Below are 22,974 nucleotides of genomic sequence, written 5' to 3' on the forward strand. Positions count from 1 at the left end.
AATGGTACCTGGCAAATATTTGCAGCCATAAAAAGAGCTAAAAGAAGTGAAAAAATCACAAAAATTATAGCAACACCTTTTGGGTAAATGTTTAATGTTTAATTTCAATTAATTGCGGCGGCCCAGTTTAAAAACTTTTCAAAATGTGTGTGTGCGAGTGTGCGATAAAAAAAAACCAACAACAAAAGTGGCACTGAAAAACAAACACAAAAAAAAAGAGAAATACACTTTTTTTTGTACGCCGGCACGAAACGACGCTGACGGCGGCGTCGACGCCAACGCTGACGTTGACGCTGGCGCCGGCGACTGTTGATTTTTATCAGCGCAACAATTACAACAACAAAAGCAACAAATATTAGGAAAAACAATAGAAACTACCTCGCAACTGAATGGAAAATCTTTCTTAAAACCTACAAACATAAATATATTTATGATTATTAGTCGACTTTTTTTCTAGTCTCAAAAGTTGGTCGCGTGTCGGGGTTTCTTTTTGTTTTTTGTTGTTTGTTTAATTTTTTTATATTTTTTTTATGTGTGCCTTTGATAAGGAATGTGTTAAAAATGCTTAATAAATTTTGCCACACTAGTTAACCATATTTGTGGTGCACTGTGAAAAACGAATACCGAATGTGGGTCAGGTATTTGGTTAAATATATATTTTAAATATTCTTTGCAATAAAAACTTAAATAATTTCTTTTAAAATTATTTATTAAATAATCAGTTGTCTATCTAAAGATTATTATATTTTATTTACATTTATATTTAAAGAGATATTCATGTAAATTTAATACAATATTTTTATATATGTAGGAAAGTGATTCTTTAATAAATAATAATCATAAAGGGACTCCTTATAATTATCACATAAATTGATTTATTTACAGTATTTTAATATATTGTACTTAAAAAATACCTCATCAATTTATTAAATATTTATATTTTGGGATTTATTTGTGGCTTAAAATATAAAAAAAAAATATCCGAGATTTCTAAGAAATTTAAAACTCTTTTAAAATGGGATTTAATTGGATTAAAATATTCTTTAAATTATCAGAGATTTCTAAGAGATTATAGTTTGTCTTTAGAATTCTTCTAAAAGTAGGAAAGGCTTTGCCAGCTTAAATATACTGGAAATTGTTCGTGGATAGTCTTTTTTAATATATTTTAAAATATATATAAAAAAGGTATATGTAAAATGTTTAGAAATATGGTAAATAAATTCGTTTTAAATTAACTTACGAATTTTTCTTATCTGCGATCTTCAGAAACTTTCCACAAAACTTTTACTTTTCATGGGACCCTCTTGTTCCACTCCTCCGCCAGTTTTTCTCTCATTTTCTTTTGCTTATTTTTATTTTATTTTCTATTTCAACTAATTCGATATCATTTCTTAGTGTCTCCTTCTTATACTTGCTCATCCTCTTTCCTTCTTCTGTTGTGCATTCAAACGAAAACGAGAACGAAAATCAAATCAAATCAAATTGAATTTTCAGCTCCCGTTTTCCACGACGCCCCCTTGCCTCGCCACAGCTTTCAGGATCCTTCATCCTTCAGGCTCAGACTCAGACTATTGCCCTTCCCATTTTCCTTTCCCCTCTCTGTTGCTCCTTCGAGCAGAAGACAAGGACGAGAAGGAGGAGTGCTTCCCGATTTTCCCCGCTTTTTCCCGCTTTTCAGTGCAAAAAGTTTAACTCCATCGGCCGCGCGCGTTGATTTCTGTAAAATGTAATTTACCACGGGTCCGGCTTTTTGGTCCCTTTCCCGGTTTCTGGGTTCCCGGATTCGGATGCGGATTTTCAAGCCACGCCCCCCCACCAGCAATACGCCCAACATTTATTCTATTTATTTGAAAGGCAAAAATTCTATTTGCTGCTTGGCTTGGCCGAATCGAAATCAAAGCGAAAATTGTAAATAAACGGATAGCTGAAAAGCCGGAGTTTACATTTTTGCTTAAAATCTGACAGAATTTTCACCTAAGGAAATGAGCAACAGAAACCCCTTATAATTCCCAAGTTAAATGTTTGTTTTGGGATTTGTGATATCCTAAAATGAAAACTGGCTAGTATTCTCTCAGTTCAGGTGCTTTTTTTTAGATAAAACTTTTTCAAGATGAAAAAAAAAAAAAAATAAAATAAAATTAAGTTGGCTGCATACTCATATATATTTATATATATTATAGAGAATGTTGGATAATATTCTGCTCTGTCACACATGAAATTGGCAATAATTCCAAGTCGTACTTCCAGTCACGTATTTGCTATTAATAAACCTCCAAGACAACTCGATGGAATTCCGAAGCGTCTCATTGCCTCCTCTCTATATTGTATATATGCAGCCTCGATGATCATCATCATCATCATCATGCAGTGGCTATAATTTTATGGCCATGACTATGCTCTTATTTACCAATTTTACGTATTTTGTCTTCATTCATTAAATTCTTATGCGGCTGTTAAAAATATATAAATAGTTGCAATTTCGGGGTGAGTGTATTTTTATGGCCAAGACTGTGGGTTGGATGAGTGGCAAAATATTTGTAAAGCATGATAATATATTTTAAAATCTCGAAAATCTTTAATATCTTTAATTTTTTCCAACCAATAAGTCTGATAATATCTTATAAAACCATTGCAAAAGGCAAATACTCTTAAAAATATCTGTATTATAATTCCCAGCTACATTGACGGATAGGGCTGAAAGGTTCTTCTTAAGTACATCTTTCGTTTGAAGAACTTGTATATTCCACAAAGCAAAAAATATAAATGATATTATATATATATATATTTCATTTATCTAAAGTTATTTGAAAATCAGACCTATTTCCATGACCACCATCGTTTCCTGCTACACTGCACTACACCATCGCATGTTGGGGAAAACGAAGTGCAAGGTTCAAGTATCGAATCGGATCAGATTGGATTCGATTCCATTCGATCGGATCGCCTTTTGTTTTGCTAGGCGCCGTCTGAGTGTCTTCTCGCCTGTTTCGATTATCGCTCTAGTGCGTTTCTTGTCTTTTATTACCCACTGTTTATTTGTATAGTTGGTAATTCTTGTTTAGCATTTGAATATTGATTTATGATCGCGAGTGTTATACAGATTTATGGCTAATATGTGTCGCCGCGATTGTTTTTGGTAGCTGCAAAAGTTTCGGGTCTCGGGAATTGGGCTTCAAGGGGTTTACTACAACACTCACACTAGCCCTATCTCTTTCTAGCCATAAATCATGCTGAAGTGTGCTCAGTGGGTTAAAAAAAAGAAGGAAATACAATAAAAAAGGAGGGGGCTAGGTGGTGGGTGCTTTCGTCACTAGACCCGCTGCCGATAAGGCTTTTATCTAATTGATAGCAAATTGCTGATTGATGTAAACGATTGAGGGGCCCGCTTGTTGTTGTCATACATTTATGTGATTGATTAATTGATTGATGGCTTGATGCACTCAGCTGTGATTGACTAAACTGCCGGGTTGAGGGGGAGGTGACTTTTCCGACACCACTTGGCTTTTTTTTTATATATTTTTTCGCCACTAGTTGTGCACGGAAATCAATTTTTTTTTGTAAAAGTTCATACAATGCGTTATATTATATTATTTAGTATATTATATATTAAATTTTTATATATTTCATACATTTTTTGGGTATAGTGTATTGAGAGGCAACAATTCTCTTTATTAAAAAAAAAGTATAGTATTACAAAACTTAAAAATAGTTTAAGAACAAAGTTATAAACAGAGAGATACCCTTCTTATTTATATATATCTTTAATATTATTATTTAATATATTTATTATATTTTCCTCATGAATTTTTATATTTTTCTTTAGTGCATTTTACATTTTTACTTGGTGTCCCATTTTTTTTCTAGTTGTTCCTGGTGGTCTGACATTTTTATGCAGTTTTATGCGATGATTTATTGGCCAATTGCATTAAGCATGCCATCTCCCTCTGTCTCGGCGTGGCGCCCACGCTCCACACTTTCATGTCGCCATCTCCATCTCTTTCTAACACTGTGCGGTTGCAAAATTTATCGATTTTGTTTGGCGGTTTTGTAGTTTTGCCTCTGCTAAAAAAAAGGGAAAAAACTTTGCCATCTCTTTCTGGCCCCCAAAATGTCCCCCGTATCCCGTTACCCGTAACCGTATCCGCATCCTTGTTGTGTGCGTGAGTTAATTTAAGCCTCGCATTGCTTCTTATATTTTTCTCCCCCCCTGCCCCCCCATTTCTCTCACGCGCGATAAAATTTTTATTTATTGATTTTCATTTATGTTTTCCTTCCTACTAAACAGCTGCTACACTTTACGACCCCACCAGCCCATCGCTCGCTTTCCACTTTCCACTTTTCCGTCCGCCCACTCCCTACCACTTTTCCGCATCTTCAAGCTCCCATAACCGGTAAGCAATGCGAATCTCTATATAGCCATCTCTTTCGGCCTCCCTCTATCCGTCTCTTTCGCATGGAGCAATTACGTGTTGTATGAAATTCACCGCAAGCCCGTCGTCGTCCCTCTCTTTCCTTCGCTCTCGTGCCTTCTCTTTCTGCCGCACGCTCATTTCTCAGTTTTATGATTCCCCATTCCATCGGAAAATAGGGGGTATTCCAATTGTGTAGGGGGGGGGGGGGGGCAACGAGGGGTTAAGGTCTGGGAGGTTATGTTATATGGGTGAGGTGATAAACTTTTCGACGCGCGCTAATTGGATAACTCAAAAGTTTTGATTAATTCGATGCGATAGGTGCATGCGATGAAAGGTCACACTGGGGTCGGGTCTTACTAAAAGGTTACAGATTTATAAAATGCGATAGTTCTAAACGATTGTGAGTTTTGGGTTTAAAATTATTAAACTAAATTTTTTTTAAATTCTCGTAAAACTATTCCCTATCTTCTAACAATTTCCACGCACTTACCAAAATGTTAAAGATTCGGAAATATCGATACTTCAAAACGATTAATCGTTTTGAGTCCTTAATAATCAATATATGTTTAATTAAAATTCCCCATAGTTTCTTCTTAGTAAATCTATATATTCCCCATTTTCTAACCACTTCCACTCACTTATTAGACCCTTGATAATCGCATTATTCCCACCCTGCACTATTTACATTGAAAATTCCTCTGTAAAGAGAATTTTTTCCCCAACATTCCCTAAATAGACGCAACGACGGCGACGGTGGCGGCAATAATTGCAAAATGCCAGGAAAAGTTGTCAAAGAAAATGCTAAGAAAAATTTCTAAGCCCAGGACACGTGTGTGTCCAAAGCGAAGAAGAAAAACTCTAGGCCATCTTGCCCCCTCTGCTTATTACTATGAAATAAATATAATTGAACGAAATTAAATTAAAAATATTTGAGGGAATTTGCTAAAAGGGCTTCCTGTTGCTTCCATGGAAATAAAAAAATATAATATATATATATATATATATATATATATATATAAAGTGGGGGAAAAACTAGGTCGCCTTCTGTTTGTTCCATTTTCTCAATTTTCCCGCCAAGGAACTGGGCGGAAATTTATGCTGTTCCAACCTCAGGTGAAGAAGAAAGTTTTAATTTTTTTCTTTCCACCACCGCCCCCTAGAGTGTGTGGTGTGAGTGTGAGTATGTTTTTCCCACTGGGTAGCCATAAAACTGTTTGGCAAAATGAAAATGAATCGTCCAGGGGCATGAAAATACAGATCGTTGAGAACAGACAGATACTATATAAGCATAAAGGAAGAAGTATTTAAATGAAAGGCTTTAATCAGTTTCTTTTCATTATTTTTCAGGACATTGAAAAACCTCATTATTAGTGTTTCTATTTTCCCCTATTTTCCTCTCTTCCCTCTTCGTCAGAATGAGAGGTATGGATTTTAATTTCCGTTTTCCGTCACATGACAACGTCAATGTCAAACCAAACTCAACAGATTTCAGCTCTGTCCAAAAACGGATGTGTCTCTGTCTTAAAAAGGACAGCTTGTTGGTTTTCAAGACCTCAAATAAATGCAGAAAAAATAGATGCAAGGACAGCAAAAGTTTTAATATTTATAAAACTAAAATTATGAAATAAAAATTGGTCAAAGGAAATTGTAAATTGTATAAATAGAAATCGTTCCACTGACCCAGACATTAATTTTGGCTACCGAAACCCATAAAAATGTACTTTGATAAATTCTGTTGTTTGCTTTTATGTTTTTTCTTTTTCAATTATTATTCTTCTTGTTGTATTTTTTTTTGTGTGTGCTTTTCATGATCGCTATAAAGCTAGTTGCCCTCATATCTGCACCCAATAATATTATGAGGCTTTTACAATCGAAAGAAAGAAAATGAACTCGCTAGACAAACGACGCAGTTTACAGAAACCCCCATTTATTAACCGGGGTCTGAGTTTTATGAGTTTTGGAAAACCCAGACCTCACCATAAATGCTATTTATAAGGTCTGGTGTCGATTTCTGATATATTTTGCCAACATATTGCTGGTAATTTTAAAAGAAATATGTCTTGGAATGAATAATTTTAAATTATTAAAAGCTAAAGCTACTTATTGTTAAATTAATTGATTTATTATTGTTATATATAGTATGTTTTATTATCTAAAAAATGTACTTGCTAAAGAACCCCATTAAAACGGATTTCCAAATTTTAAGGACATTTTAAGGGACATTTCTTTCTTAGTTTGTTTACCCCGTTTCGATAACGATTGTGGTTTGTACTAATTAACTGGCTCATCGGCTGCCGTTTTATGATAAGTGGATTCGAAACAAGTTAATTGCTTGATCTTTATGGCTTAATGACCGATCATTTTGCCATATATCTACCAATTACCTTTTATAGAATGACGCGATGTAAAAGCGCACCTTAAAATTACCCACCTTGGGGAAGTTTTTTGAGGCAACTGTACCTCGGGGGACCATCATCAATCTGTGTTAAAGACCAACGACTGTCACTCTGGACGCTCTATTTGCCTTCTTTTTTTTGTTTTTTTGGTTGGCTGGGAAAGGAAAACAAATTTCCATTTGCCATTTCCCTCCATTTTCTTGTTTTCTTTGGCCCTTCTCCCTTTTTTTTTTTGTATTTTTTTGCCACTGCTTGTGCTTTTGTCTTTGAGCCAAAGTTGTTTGGCAAAAGTTTTGCACAGCAGCCAAAGCAAGTCCGCTTTCCCCGGTCGCCGTTTTCCCCCTGGTTTCTCTTCCTGGGTCAGGAAGTATTTTGAAATTGCATAAAGTCGCTTTCAGAGCAAAGATTTCAATTAAAGTTGCTCTTCCCGCCGCCTTGATTTAGAAAACAGAGGGGGGAGCAGGGACTGGTGGTTGTGGCCATCATCAAAAGGGAGAACTGAGGAAGTATTAAAGCCAAATACACAGGGGACTCAATGTACAGTGAATGAATATCATAGTGCAGTCATAGTATCAGTTTATTTTAAGTTTTGTTATTTCTGTAGCTTTTCAACATTTGCTTTTGTAAAGTTTCATTCAAAGCGGATTTGAAAACTTTTGAATTCATTAGCAATTTTAGTACCATTCATTTTAATAACTATTAACTCTTTAATTTGAAACTAAATCGTTTATCAATACCGATTTTTAATTCAATTAATTCTGATGTTAGACTTTATACAACTTTTAAATTGCTGATTTAGCTTTGATTGACTTCATTTTGTATGTCTTCCAAATTGAGTTTCAATATTTTCTTTATTTTTTATCAAATTACTATTTCTGAAATTTGTCCCTCTTTCCTGATGTGTGAATTTATTGAAAACCAAAATTGGTGGTCATTCAACCACTTACTTTCTTTTTATTTCCTTTTTCCTCAAAGAGAAAAAGGAAGTCAAGCTAGACAGAGACAACTGGCGGAAGAGAAAGATAGCTAGAGAGTGAGTGAAAGAGACAAAGATATCTAAGTAAATAAAAACGTGAACTGCATTGCATTAAAGTTGATCTAATGACCGACTACGTGAGCTGACTTGCCAAAAGGTGAGACGTCCAAGGGGGTGTGACGACCATTAATGGCTACAAAGCGAATTAGCAGCAAAAAAATAAAAAATAAAATAAAAATAATAAAAAAATAGACACCAAAAATATGAAATGCGGTAGAGTAATGGTTTCTCTAATATATATCTATATTACCTACATATATAAAACATAAAAGAAAGTAAATGGAATGAAAAATTAAAGCTGAGACACAAACAGAAAGAGATAGAGAGAGAAGTACTAAAGCGAGATGGCAATAGACTCTTAAAATCGAATTATTACATGAAATCCACAAAAACTCCGAGCGAGCGCCTTTCTCAGCTTTTCCCTTCGTTATGAAAATAAAATTAAAGCACTTAAAAAATGTTCATTGCACACATTTTTTTTTTCGGCGAATGAAGGTCGTGGTTAAGGGGGAGGGGGTAAAAAGAGCGTAATGCGCCGCCCTCTGACGTAAAGGCGCCTCGCACACCCACACACACACACACACACGCAGAGAGAGAGAGATGATACCAGCGCGCACACACAGATACGCAGATTGTCGGCAGCATCGCATAAATATTAATAAAGACATCAAGAATTGATTGAATCGAAAGCGTAAAGCGAACGCACTCGTGAGCATTACGTGAGGCATTACGTGTGGCTTAGAGATGGGCGCGTGACAGTAGCGGAAATTAGAGACGGAGGCTGAGGCCAAGGTCGCGGCTTCAAAGCTATTAACTTTCAATGGGTTGAGTGAGATTTTTTAGACTTTGGGTTTTATTAAAATGTTTAGAAGTGTATTTGTAAAAATAACTAGGAAATTAGCTTCAGGAAGCCAAAGTTTATACACCCTTTAAAATTGCAATTGCAATTATAGGATCGTATATAATATCGATCATAACTAAGCTTAAAGTATTCGCATGCCTTAGATGGGTATTTTTATATGACAATTTTTCCGATAAATCAAAGTTTAAAAATCTCACAACCAAGCCAAAAATGCATTAATTTCAATTCGGAAAGCTGTCCTATGTTAGTTTTTGTTAGGTTAATAACAGGCCAATTGAAAAGTCCCCGGTCTACCATAGTAAAACAATTTTTTTTTTGAAAATTCTTTTTTATTATTCAAGGTAGTTCCCTTCGAGGGTGATACAGCGATTATAGCGGTCTTCCAAATTTTCGATACCATTTTTGTAGTACGATTTGTCTTTTGCTTCAAAATAGGCCTCAGTTTCGGCGATTACTTCTTCATCGGCGCTGAATTTCTTTCCAGCGACCATTCTTTTGAGGTCTGAGAACAGGATAAAGTCGCTGGGGGCCAGATCTGGCGAATACGGTGGATTTGGAAGCAATTCGAAGCGCAATTCCTGCAATTTTGCCATTGTTTTCATGGATTTGTGACACGGTGCATTGTCCTGATGAAACAAAACGGTTTTCTTCCTCAAATTGGGCCGTTTTTTAGCGATTTCATCCTTTAAACGATCCAATAACTCCATATAATAATAGCTGTTGATGGTCTGACCCTTTTGGAGGTAATCAATGAATATTATACCGTGCGCATCCCAGAATACTGATGCCATAACCTTGCCAGCTGACGTTTGTGTTTTTCCTCGCTTTGGATTCGGTTCATCGTGTGCAGTCCACTCAGCTGATTGTCGATTGGACTCCGGAGGGAAATGATGGAGCCATGTTTCATCCATTCTCACATATCGATGAAAAAATTCAGGTCTATTGCGCTTAAACAGCTTCAAACACTGCTCAGAATCATTACAACGTTGTTGCTTTTGATCGATTGTGAGCTCGCGCGGCAGCCATTTTGCACACAGCTTTCTCATGCACAGATATTCGTGAATGATATGATGTACCCATTCAGATGATATCTTCACAATGTTAGCTATCTCCATCAACTTCAGTTTACGGTCATTAAAAATTAATTTGTGAACTTTTTTGACGTTTTCGTCAGTGACAGCCTCTTTTGGGCGTCCACTGCGTTCGCCATCTTCAGTGCTCATTTCACCACGTTTAAATTTGGCATACCAATCAATGATGGTTGATTTTCCTGGTGCAGACTCTGGAAACTCTTCATCAAGCCAAGATTTTGCTTCAATTGTATTTTTTCCCTTCAAAAAGCAATATTTTATCAGCACACGAAATTCTTGTTTCTCCATCTTTTTTCAAATAACAAAAGTAGCTACACTCAAAAAAATATATCTCACACACGAATGGTCGCACTGCTGTCAAATTTTTACACGTTTCTTTTAAAGGTTGGTTCTAACTGAAAAAAATATTAATTCAATACTAGCACCGCCGCCTGTGTGTCAGACCGGGGACTTTTCAATTGGCCTGTTAAATCTGCATACTTAATTTTGAATTTTTAAAAATTAAAATTTTTTCCATTTTTTTTCGGAAATTTTAACGATGTAACCCCTTAAAAAATGTTGAAAAAATTGACTAAAATTTTTTTGTCTCAAATTATAGCTAGATCGATTCGGTTTTTGATGCTGATCAAGAATATATATGATTTATAGGGTCGGAAATGATTTCTTCACATCGTAACAAGCTTCTGACTATAATTAGCTCTCCTGACCTTATAATTTTCAAGTACAATATTTCAAGAGGGTTTTCAAGCTTTAAACCGGCTTTCGAACTTCATTAAAATTTAAAAAATTAGTGCAAAAAGTTATTTGTAAAATAAAATTGCAGAAAATCAATCTTAAGACAGAAGAATACATTTTTTCTATTATTAGATCTTATAATTGGCTACTACAAAATCCTCACTAATTCATAAAATCTTCAAGAAATCCCTGCAATTGCCTACAGAGATTCTTAGAATATTAAAGCCAAAAGCTATTTAAAAATAATCTAATACCTATTTAGAATAAGTTAATTAAATTGTTTTTAAAATTATTTAAGCCTGTCCACCGTAATTCCTACTGCACATTTTACAAGTCCCATTTAAGCCAACTTGTGGTTATTTTTAAAACCCCAAAAAACATACCAAAGAATTGTGATAATTTCCTTTCATCCTGAAATTTGTAGCCCCTTTTTAATGTTTTTCTTTTATTTATTTTTTTTGTCGAAGGGACTTACGAGTTGTCTCCTAATGAGTTTTGTGTGCTGAAATTGAAAATTTCAACTTGAGCAAATACAAAGCAGGCAAAGGGTATGTGTATGTGTGTGTGTGTGTTTGGGAAGGATTCAAGGATATATGTTTATGTATTGGGAGGAGTGAAAAGCTGTAAATTGTGCGGTCGGCGTTTCGGGATGCCGGATTCTTGATTAGGCGATGCTTCAAGTGATAAACTTGCCCCCGAAAAACTCTCTCCCTCTCTCTCTCTCACCCACATTTACTTTTCATATGGAAATTTTCCGAAACTCCTCTCTCCCCCCTCTCCCTTGCGGCTCTCATGTGTTGAAAACTTTTTGGCACAAATATTTTTATGTAAATTGTTTTTGGCATTTATTCGTTTATATATGTGTATGGGTGGGTGGCATTCACACATATGACACATGTATATTGTTCTTGACATTTTCATAATTTAACTTTTTCCCAGCAAAAGAAAAAAAAAGAACAAAAAACCAACAACAAAAGTGGGGGAAAACAAAAAATAAAACACCACTTGACTTGCAGTTCATTTGGAAGTTGATTAGTGAGGAAAACTTGTTTTCCATTATCTCCCTCCCTGTCTTTCTCTGTATTTTATTTGGGTTTTCCTTATCCTTCTCCATATCCTTCTCCTTTTGCTGCTGCTTCTTCTTGAGACATTCTTCGTTTATTCTGAAGAGACTTTTCCAAGCACTTTTGTTGCTTTTCCTCTTCAACTTGATGTTTTTATTTTCCTTTGCGCATTTTTGTTAATGAGTCTCTCGCTGTTGTTACTTTTCTTTTCCCCCTTTTTTTTTTTCTGTGTGTTCATCTTGTTTTTGTTGAGTGCAATAAAAGGCAAGAAAAGGGGAAGAGGAAGTGGATAAAGTTTCAAGTTGTTTTATTTTTGAAAAAGTCAAAAAAAAAAAGGTTAAAAAAGGGACTATGAAATGCCCTAGAAAGTTGAAGATATTTTAAGAATTTATACCCATAAGTTTTGTTTGGTATTTTGTAATATTTATAGTTATTTAAAACTTACTAAAAAAAAAACTATATTTCATGGGAAAAAGTTGGGAAAAATATATTGTTTAATGAATTCAGAAAGCTCTTTAAATGCTACTTTGAAATATATTTTAAAAGAATTTAAATATAAGCTAACAAAAGTCAAAGAACAATTCTGATAAAAGGAAAATCAATTCTTCATTCATTGATTTCATTTTTAAGAAATTGATTGAAAATAAGTTTATCTATATATCTTTTTAAATTACTATATATACAAATTGTTTAAATTAGCAAACTGTAATTTATTAAGTTCGAATTTTTTAACAACTTTATTGAAAAGTCATGTATACCCCAAAGAACCTTTCACAGGACATTGACAGCTAGAGAAACTTATGCAAAAATGGCACATAAGAGGTTGGGGAACTTAAGGTGGATAAAGGTGGCCAAGAACAGGTGGGCAGGGGGGGGGGGCAAGGTAAAGAGGGGGAGTGAGGCGAAGGCACAGAAAGGTGAGACAAAGGCAACGACAACGCTGCCACACTTAATGTTGCATACTTTTCGAGGTCCTTGTGCCAGTAACGTTTCCGTTCATTCTACTTCCACGCTTTCTGTGATTGTGTGCACACATGGACACACACGGATATCATTTTCTTTTTTATTTCGGTTAAACCTACATATATATGGCCACCTTGAATTTTTTCTACACTTGTGGCTGCTCCAAATGCAAACTAGGCTTAAAGTTAAAAAGAAAATCGAGGATATGGTGGAGCTATTCTTAACATATTTGAATATTTTTGAGTGTCTTGAGTACTGTAAAACAATCATTAAACCCATTGTCTTGATTTGAAATTCTTGTCTGTTTATAATTTACTTTTGTCTTTTAGTTTTTTAAATTTTTCATTTTCTTAGTTCTCTTCTGCAAATTCTCATTTGCTTTGCATTTGTTCAATTCATCTCACATTTCACCTTTTCTCGCTCGCTTTTCTCACCCGCTTTTCCCGGCATCCCGCTTTTCTTTTGAACAACTTGTGACACTTCTTACACTTGACTTTTCTTGTTTCGCATTGTTCTTATCTCACTTGACTCTGCACTTTTGCACTTTATTACACTTCCGCTTTTGCAATTTCAGCGCTTTTCCCTCCCTGTCTCGCACTCTGTCTCTGTCTCTGTCTCTGTCGCTCTCTTCCTTTTCCGCTTTTCCGCTGCTGTAAGCGAGAGCGCCTTAAACTATGCCATGATTTTTTCATATGCACTCGTCTATGCGTCTGTGTATGCCTTGTGTTTTTCTATTTTCTTTTTCTGTTTCTGTTTTTTTTTTGCTTTCTCCTCTTCCCCCTCTGGCTTGTAGCTGCCACTTTATTTGTGGCATGTAGCTCACTCCAGTTTTCTCCATTTTCCAGAGCCTTTGGCAGCTTCTTTGTCTGCCATTTTCCGACTGTTTACATGTGAGACAAACTTGTGCACAGAGAGCAATGAGAATACACCACTATTAAGCAAATATATGGATAGATATTTTATAAAAAAATTTAAAAGTATACCATAAATAATAACATATCTTGTTATAACAGTTTCTGTTATATATTTTAGGGAAACCCACTTAATTTTCTCAGTGCACACCCATCTTTATTTCGTAGTCACATCATGAAAAGAAACTTGGAGTGGGTGGAAAACCCTTTTATGGGCTTCTGCTCCAAACAGAAATATATATTAATATACCTCAATGTGACCGCATTTGTCTACATCTCTGTCTCTGTCTGTCTCGCTATCTCTTTCTCTTTTTATATTTCTCTCCTTTTCTCTTTCCTCATCGCTCACACAACTGTCAAGCTGTCTCTTTCGTGGTCTCTCGTTTCTTTTCTTTCTTTTTTTTTACGTATTTGCATTTGTATTAAAAACGCTTAAAGTGGAATTTTATTTCCTGTTTCTCCTCCTTAACAGCCCCCTTCTGTGTGTGTGTGTCCCCCCTTTGTTTGGCTTCTTCACCATTTATTGCTGCGTCTTTTGCTTTAGTGTATTTCTAATGCCATTTTTATACGCATTTCCCACTCTCTGTCTCTCTCTTTGTCTCCTCCTCTGCCAGACAGATGAAATATTTTTATATGATATTTTTTATATGATGCAAATGGAAGGCCAAATCGATTTGGTTTAAAAAAAAATATATATATAAAGTATCTTTGGAAATAAAGAGAATTGCAATCCTAAAATTGAGTTCTGAAAGCATTTGCAGTAAATTAAATTCTTTGAAACTCTAAGGAAAATAATTTTTATGAAATGTACCAAGGTTTTTACTTTCAAATGATTAAGTTTTTGTATAATTATATAGTTGGAACTATAATTAAATTGTTCGTAAATTTATTTCAAGATATAAGAAAATATTATTTAAAAAATTGAGTTTTGAAAGAAACTCTAAGGAGAGGATTTAAGGAAACTTTAAAAGGGTCTTATCTTAAAATAAATGTTTTGTATAGTTGTAACTATAACTATATTCTTTGTAGATTTATCGCAAGATATTTTTCTCTCGTTTAGGAGAATGTGCCAAAATATGATTGTTATTATTCTTACATTCCGTTCAATATATATAATATATATATCCGAATGAAGCCTGCAAGGACATGTTTATCTAGATGCCTTTTAGGACAAACTGTACTGCTGTGGCATTGGTGTGGCTGTGTTTTTGCGTGTAGGGTGGCAACTCTTTTATGTTTTGCGGCGAAATCCTGCAGGGATTTCACCTACTTATCAGAGGGGCGGTATCCATGCCCCTCCTAGTCAACCCTTCTTTCCTCAGTTTCCCTTCTACCCCTCCCCGGAGTCATCATCATATCATTCTGCTCTGCTGCTTGCCGGGCATTTTCAATTTCTTTTCCTTTTCTCGTTTTCATTTGCTCGCTTGCGTTTTTGGTTTTTTTCTTTCTTTTTTTGCTGTATTTTTTTGGACCAGCAATCAACGTGCTATAAAAAGCCATAAGTAGAAAGGGAATATATATATCGTATAGATATATATATAATATATATATATATGTATGGAAGGATGTTGTGTAATGGTCTTTATTGTGTCTGTTAACGGATTTTGAGAGAAGGAGAGCTTGGCCCACTTTCAGATGTCTTTCCTTTTTTTTTTGTTGTCGTAAAGGTCCTTCCATCTCCTCCTCCTTCCTGTTGCTTTTAATTTTAATAAATGTTCAACGGCTTATAGAAATCATGAGTACAATTTAGTTGTGGTTTACAGAAAGGTCCAAGATCTGGCTTAATTTTTATGCTCTTTATACCTTGATTTTAATTAAATTAAACCCTCAATTGGTGACTTGTATTTCGCGTCATTTTAAAGCATAAGCATACTTTGGGGCACATTATAGTTGGCCATAACGATCAATTAAGGACTTTAAGCCGCATTCTTGTGCGTGTGTGCATTAAATATGTAATCACCTGCCTCGGTTAATTATGCCCGAAGGTAAAAAGCAATTGACTTGGCTTAACTTCCTTTTGCCCCGGACTTGAGCCGGCAGCTTTTCTCGCCTTTTCCGCGTCGTTTCCGTCGTCGCCTTTTTAAACATTTAATTTTAATTTAATTTATGCACACACACTACACACTTACATACACTCATACACCAACGAATACCTTGTGGCTCATCTCAGTTCACCGCACACCACTCACAGACAGGAAAAAACCCCACCCACCTTAACCCGGAACCACCAACCCAAAACCCACCCAACAATCTCAGTGGGCGAGAGAGTGCATTAAATGATTATCAACTAATTAAGTTGCTTGGATCAGCGAGCAAATGAAAAGCGCAAAATTGTTTCAATTTCGTTGCATAATAACTTAATAAATAAACTGCAGTTCCTGCGGGGAATTGAAAATAGAAAATGGAAACAATAGAGAAAATGGGATGGAGAGAGCCATGTGAATTATAGTTGAAAGTAGCAGGGACAAAGGGAAATTACAACTGGAAAAAGGGGAACAATAAGAACCTTAAAAAAGTATTCAATACATATAGTTAAAAGAAAGCTTATAATTGAAACAAAAGGAAACTCTACAGGAATCTCAAACAAGTATTAAATATATTTCATTAACCAACTATATATATAAAGTATCTCCTTGATAAACAGATAATTGAGAAAATAACTAATTCTAGTACATATAATTATAAGTTTTAAATGTCTAATACTAAACTCATAAAATAAACCAAATCTGGTAATTTAAAAATCATCAATTACCATAATTTACAATCGTCTTAACATTCACCCAATGTTATTCCGTAAATAAAATAATAATAATGGGGATTACCTCGCTTACTCTTAAAGTCCCTTTTGCAAAACAGAAAAAAAAGAAGGAAAAAGTGTAATAAAAAGAAAAGCATAAGCCTTTGCTGAATGTTTTCCATTTCTTTCTGTTGGTTTTCCATTTTTCTGTTATTTTTCTTTGTTGCTGAAAAGGAATTTTTCTACCGCTTTCATCTAAACTATTTCACATGTTTTTTGCTCCAATTTAAATGTAACAAACAGCAAAAGTTGATTTGCAAAAAGAAATTCCTTTCACTTTCTCGCTGTCTCTCGCTTTATTTACAATTTCCTTTTTAGTTCTGAAAGAAAAAATAAATGAAATGCCTTTGGGTCAGTTTTTTGTTGGCTAACCAAAGTAACTCGTATGAATACAAAAATTTAACAAAAGAAATAACAGAAGATTCAGAAAATATAATGCAAATTCCACACAAAAAAAAGAGAGAGGATTTCATGGTGATTAAACATTGAGTTTATATGGAGTTTATATATATATATGTATTTCTCTCCTAGACTTAAATTGGAGCCTTTTTTAGGGCTGTAACTGCTTGCAGTTTATAACGCCTCGCAAGTGCTATCAATGGGCTAACACATACACTCTCGCACTTACACCGATAAAAGCAGACACAGATACACACTCAGACACACATTGGCTTTGAGGTTGACTTGAGTGCTCATGCATTTTTGTTGCTGAGGCATTAGTACAAGCACACAAACAGACAAGAACAACAACAACAACAACAAAAACAATAATAACGCACATTACCAAACACTCGGCCCACACAGATACACAGATACACAGATATACAGATACAGATACAAAGGCTGAGGCCGAGGCTGAGGCTCAGTTCGGATACTGAGAGGCAGCAGCAGTCGATTGTAGCTACAAGCATAATCGTTGCTTATTGGCAGCTGCTGCCTGCCATTTCCAAGCGATAAAGATGAAAACGCTGATGGCGCAAACTGTGCGAAACAGAGATAGTAGCCCCCAAAGGAAAGAGATAGAGAGACAGTGAGAGGGTGTGTGTGTGTGGGGGGGAATACCCGGCATGTTTGCCTTCTTCTTCTTCGTTTTTTCATTCAACATCTTCGCTTTAACACGGCCAAAAGTGTGAAAGATCAAGAGTACTTACTGTAATTCCACTTTAAGGGCGAGCTCTTTGGGGTGACTTTAAAGCAGACAAGAAGTTGAGTGATTATTCAAAAGGAAAATAAATAAAAACGATTGAAATCAGGTTAGGTTTCTTGTATTTTTAGTGTTTTATTTAAAGTTTGCTAACTTTAAGTAATTTTTATGTATTACTTTTCACATTTCTATATTGAAATCTAAGAATATTTTTATAAATAAGTATCTCTTAGTGGGTTAAAACTATTTTCTCTTGACAAATGGTTTCTTTTATCTCCAATTTGGACACCTAAAAAGTAGGCAACACTTTGAGCGCTTGATAATATTAAAGCAAATTTCGCTGATGGCATGGCTCACTCACACTTACACAATCATGTGTTGGCACACGCTCTCACACACACCTGGCATTTAGAAATCTTTCACCTGGATCCTGTCCCCCCTCCCCATCGGGAGGACTTTTACATAAAGCATACTTTTTAAGGCAGACACAGGCAGAAGCATTTTCACTGTCACATTTAATTGAGTTTGCCTGGGCCAGCGCTAAAAGCAACGTCATTTACGGCATCCTCACCAATATATATATATATAAAGCTATATATATATTATATACTCCTGGAAACCTACTTTTTCGCCTCCCCCCTTTTCTAGATGAACATTTTTAAGATGCCTCAGCTGCGGCTCTCTGTTCTCAGTTCTCAGTTCTCACCCTCAACTCTGGTTTCCTTCTTGCTTCAGTCTATTTCTTTCATTGTTCTCGTTGGCATCATTTAATTGTCAAAAGACTTTTACAGAGGCGTGCCACAGGAATAAAAACGGGGGGACATTTGTGAGCTAAGAACATTTTTACCACTATATATTAAATATATATATTCTATTATTTATTTTCCTGAAATGGAATCAGAATAGATAAGAAAGAGCCCAGACAGAGAATTATAAAATGTTCATTAGTTTATGTTTACTCATAAATTATATATTAATAAATAAATATAAGATACATATTCCACTAAAATGTAACTGTCTTAATAAATTGTGGCTAGATTGCACCGTTTACTGTAGCTGTAGAGTCCTTTCTCTATCCAGAATTCTTCCCAAAAAAGGTATATATATTTTCTTGTACCCCTCGAAAAAAGCCATGAAAATACGTCCCTGAAGTCATAAGTTTTTGCTGCCACTCAATTTGCAGCATTCAATTTGCAGCGACAAAAAGGGAATTAGAACTCATAAAGCAAAGATGAAAGGCCATCGATGATGAGTGAAAATGGTATCTCTGGGCAGGGTCTATTAATTTTATTGAATTCAATTTGTATTTAGCCCCGAAACACACAGTCTTATTTTAATGTGATATATATTATCAAATTTTGGGCCAAAAGTTATGTTGGCCTTTGGCTAAATCAGTTTAAAAGTAGGCAAAACTACAGACACACACGAACACACACTCTGAGTCCAGTGCTAACCCGATTTGGCAACACTTTTAGTCTTAATTATATTTCTACATAATTTAATTGCAAAACTCGTCTGTTGCTTTTTATTTTTCCTTCTACTATATGGGTGTGTGTGTGTGAATTTTCCTTAAAGTGCAAAAAAACATTTTTCGTGAATTATGTATGGAAGGGAAAGGGGCAAGGAGAGGGGAGTGACGTGTGTGTGGCAAGTGGGGCGTGGCAAGTGGGTTAAGTGTGTTAGCTAAAAATTCATGGCAAACAGAGCGCAAAGCAAGTATGCCCACATAGGGCTAAAAACAATAATATAATACATAGTTTTCTTATAAAATTATAATATATTTATTATAAGAAATTAAAAGTTTATAGAAATCGTAAAGGAATTTTAAAGGAAAATTTATATTTGATATATTTATTATATTTAATAGAATCTATAGAAAAGTAGCAGAGCTCCTTGTCTTTGTATCTTTATTTATAATATATAAAATATAATAATAAATATTATATTTAGCTTTGATAGATATTTTCCAATCTTATTACATTTTTTATATTTTTAATGAATATCTAATAGTTTTCTTCAGTGCAGAGTGAGGGAGAAAGCCTTTGACACACATAGTATGCAAATTGCAACGCCATTAACAACCACAGTTCAGAGTGTGAGTGCGTATCTATGTGCAGCCTCTCTGTATGTGTGTGTATGTAGTTTAGGATGTATATATATGTATGTAGTCAATACGTTTTGACACTAATTTGGTCAGCATTTGCATTGAGACCCATTGAAAATGGCATTCGCCCAAAGGCCAACGTCAACATCATCGTTTCCCATCATCATCAGCATATCGGCATTATCATGATTTGCATTTCCATTTCCAATCACCTTTCTCCCAGTCGTCGGTTTCGGATTTCCATAACCATTTTCCTCCCCCCTGTGCAACACAAAAGCCTCAAATTGCAGCTGGGCCAACAAACTGACACATCTGAGAAACAGGGAACAGGAAATGATGATGAAGCCTACAGTGCTCACTGGAGGGTTAAGGCTCCGCAGGGAGGCTTCCAATTTTCCAAAACGAGGAAAGCCTTGGTCTTGACCAGCAGCCTGAGGTTTGTTAGCTGGCCAAAAAGGCAGGGAACATGGGGAAAAGAAAGAAAAACAGAAAGGGAGTTCCTAGAAGTAACAAAAAAAAGGTGCACTGTCAAAAAAGAAAATGTGGGAGAGAAGTTCAGACTTAAACATGCAACAAAATAATTATTTTATTAATTACATTAATATTTAACAACTGTTCTTGAGCTTCTTGACTTCTGTTGGAGATTGTAAATCTTTTTTTAAATAGCCCTGAAAAGTATGCAACAACAAGTCCTTTACTTTAGAAGTGTAAGCCAAATATGAAGGGTTTCCCTTGGGCCCATTTCCTTTTCATGTGAAAAGTGCGTAAATGAATGCAATTCCTTAAAATTCCCTTCAAAAAGGAGTTTTTGAGCCTGCCATGAAAATTGTAATAAATCCGAAATGCAATCATTGAACAAGTTTCAAGGTTTTCATTAAGCATACGCAGTGTTGCCGCATAACTTTTCACACCATTCATCCCCATGCCGCCGTTGTTTTAAACGCTTTTGGCTTTGGCCAAAAAATATTTTATCCATTACGTGTCCCCCTCCATTCCCCCCTCTTGCATTTTCCATCCGCTAACACTCCCCTCCCTCCCCTCCTCAATGTCAGCTTATGGAAACTATGCGCATATTTTGGAAAATGTTTTGCATTAAGTTTCCCAAGGAGGGAGGGAGCATTATTTATGACGTCGCTGGCAAGGGATATTAGGGCTGATGATAATAATGATTATGAGTATGATTACAAAAGGGGATTATGATGATGATTATGATGATGATGATGCTGATGATGATGATGTAAATGTTGGTGATGCTGATGGTGTTGTTAATGGATGGCAAGAACACAGACACACACTTTAAAGTGCCAAGTAGTTTGAACTAAATTTCAAGTGATGGATGCTGGCTTAAGGGTTTAAGTGAATCGTGGCTTAAAGGTTGATTGGCATTAGCCTTTACATTTATCATTTAATGGCAAATAGTTTTGCATTTGCATTTCAATTTAAATCACTTTGTTTTTTTATTAGAGTTGAATATTTTGCACAAGAAAATGCATTAATCAATAGGTAAAGTTTTTATATAAATTGGCAGAGATTTTCTTACCGAAATTATCAGGGATTTTGAACCATTAAAGAGTTGTAAAGAAATCAATCCCTTCTTTATTAATAAATAGTATTTTTTGTTAGGGTTTTCCCTAGTTTTTGTTTAAGGGATTTTATTTATATATATTTACCTTTTCAGAAACTCTTTTTATCGTATTTTTTTAAGCTCTTTATTGTATGTCCACTTTGATTAAATCACTTCGTTTTTTTCCTATTTGGATTTCGCATTTTTTTGCGTTTTTCCCCTTTTTGTTTTGCTTTCTCTGGCGACGTGCAGTCTGAAAGTTTTTCTTTTTGTCTGCTGGAGTTTTTGTGTGTTCGATTTTCCTTTTTCACGAGGAAGCATTTTTATTAATGAAACAAAACTGTGACAACAGAGACAGCTAGACAGAGATAGAGAGAGATTGGGAGAAAGAGAGACCCACAAGTACAATGTATAAATATTATGTAAACACGCAAACAATGAAGTGATTTGTTGCTACTTAAATTTAGCCCCCGAGAGGGAAACAGCAACAACAACAGCAGCAGCATCAGCTGAGGATGCTGAAAAGATGCAGACACACACAGACATACGTAAAGATATATATATTTATATATGTGTATATATAAACAATTACGGTCAGGATAATAGGATTAGCAGGAGTAAAGATATTTTATTATAGTGTTATTCCCCACCTGAGACTACCGTTTCAAACTAAATACGCAAAATATTAAAATATATATCATATATTGGTGTGCTATATATTTTAATATAGTAAAATGTTTCTAATATTTGCGTAAAATTTTTGTTAAATTTAAAAAATAATAATTTAAAAGAACGATAAAACCTGTAGAAAATATTTTAAAAAAATCGACAGATTTCAAATCAATTAAAAGTCTGCTATAAGTGGTGTTATATTTATATATAAATCAGAAAAAAACATATTTCCTGCTAGAAATTCGTAACTTAAATAATAATAATATTAATATCATTCAATCAATAATAATATCTTTAAAAAAAGTAAAAAGATGCCTCACAGATTTCAAATCAATTAAATACTTTACCCAAAAAAGTATGCTATGAAATGCGGCATCGGTGTAAAAGTATGCATGCGCCTAGGAAAATGTGGAATTAGTTGGAAAAGAAAATCAGAAAAAGCAACAGAGCTAAGGGAAAGAAAAAAAATTGAAAGGAAATATTTGAGTGTGTCTGTGTGGTAAAGCGGCTGTGTGTGTGTGTGTAGCTGTGCGTGCGTGTGGTGTGTGTACAGGCGCAGTCGCTGTAAAAGTAGCAAACAGTGCCCAAGGCGCTCCCCAAGAACTTACAAGAGAGCAGGAGAGAGAGAGGGACAGAGAGAGGGGAGAGGGGTGCATTTGGCCCTGTTACCAGCTTGTTTGCCAACACTTAAAGAAAAGCGCAGAGAAATGAGAGAAAACAAGAAAGGAAGCTAACTTCGGCACGCCGAAGTTTATATACCCTTGCAGATAGAACTTCTATGACTTGGAATCTCAACAATATAAATTATATTTATTTGTGTTAAAAAAAAATGAAGTAATACCTGCTTTCATTTCATTCACCTATACATATTATATTTGCAGTTTTACATTCGCAGATTTGCATTTTTCCTCTACATCAAACATTCATTTGTATGGCACCTATACAACATAGTCGTCCGATTTTCATGAAATTTGACACAAAATTTAAGACTAATACAAAATGGCTATACCTCAAATTTGATGAAAATCAGCTAAAAACTGAAAAAGTTATAAATTTAATTGTATTAATTTCTCGATCGTTCCTATGGGAGCTATATGATATAGTAGTCCGATTTTCATAAAATTTTACGCAAAATTGTAGAGTGTAGTAGAATGGCTATATCTCAAATTTGATCCAATTCTATTGAAAACTGAAAAAGTTAAAAATTTTTTTGTAAAAATTTT

The 22,974-nt window shown here is 34.9% G+C and overlaps 1 protein-coding gene across 22 annotated transcripts in view; it reads left to right on the forward strand.

The window, feature by feature from the left end:
* Positions 1 to 22,974, forward strand: part of dnc (phosphodiesterase dunce) — a 227,933-nt gene that overhangs the window by 153,747 nt on the left and 51,212 nt on the right. Inside the window, exon 1 of one of the 22 annotated variants that reach the window (XM_086826524.1) lies at positions 13 to 629. The exons of the other annotated variants lie outside the window; for them this stretch is intronic. The gene's annotated coding sequence lies outside the window, so the exon portion shown is untranslated. Of the gene's footprint in view, positions 1 to 12; positions 630 to 22,974 lie in introns of those variants that run through there. 22 annotated transcript variants of the gene reach the window in all.

Source organism: Drosophila serrata, unplaced genomic scaffold (genome assembly GCF_035046125.1).
Source record: "Drosophila serrata isolate PLE 108 unplaced genomic scaffold, ASM3504612v1 contig_8, whole genome shotgun sequence".
Lineage (NCBI taxonomy): Eukaryota > Metazoa > Arthropoda > Insecta > Diptera > Drosophilidae > Drosophila > Drosophila serrata.